The sequence below is a fragment of the Electrona antarctica genome (genome assembly GCF_951216825.1).
Source record: "Electrona antarctica genome assembly, chromosome: 15".
Taxonomy (NCBI): domain Eukaryota; kingdom Metazoa; phylum Chordata; class Actinopteri; order Myctophiformes; family Myctophidae; genus Electrona; species Electrona antarctica.
In genome coordinates this window covers 1614974-1615340 of record NC_136796.1, presented here as the reverse complement: position 1 = coordinate 1615340, position 367 = coordinate 1614974, and positions in this window count along the sequence as shown.

The following is a 367-nucleotide window of genomic DNA, read 5'->3' as shown; positions in this document are numbered from 1 at the left end:
AATATATATTTTTTTTTAAACCGAAAAATACAATTACAAAACGAGACTGTGACTCACTGTGTGAGCTTGTAGATCTGCTATTTTCAGAAGATGTTTAAACTTGATGAGGATGTTGAAAACTTGAAACGGGACGTTGCTGCATAATGAGTATTCTTTTATACCTCTGGTACATTTTGATGTGTGTACCAGCTCAGTGGCCTTGTGGTTAGAGTGTCCGCCCTGTGACTGGGAGGTCGGGGTTCGATCCCCGGCCGGGTCATACCAAAGACTCTAAAAAATGGGACCCAGTGCCTCCCTGCTTGACACTCAGCATCAAGGGTTGGATTGGGGGGAAAGTCCCTGCGACATACTAGCGTCATGTCCAGGG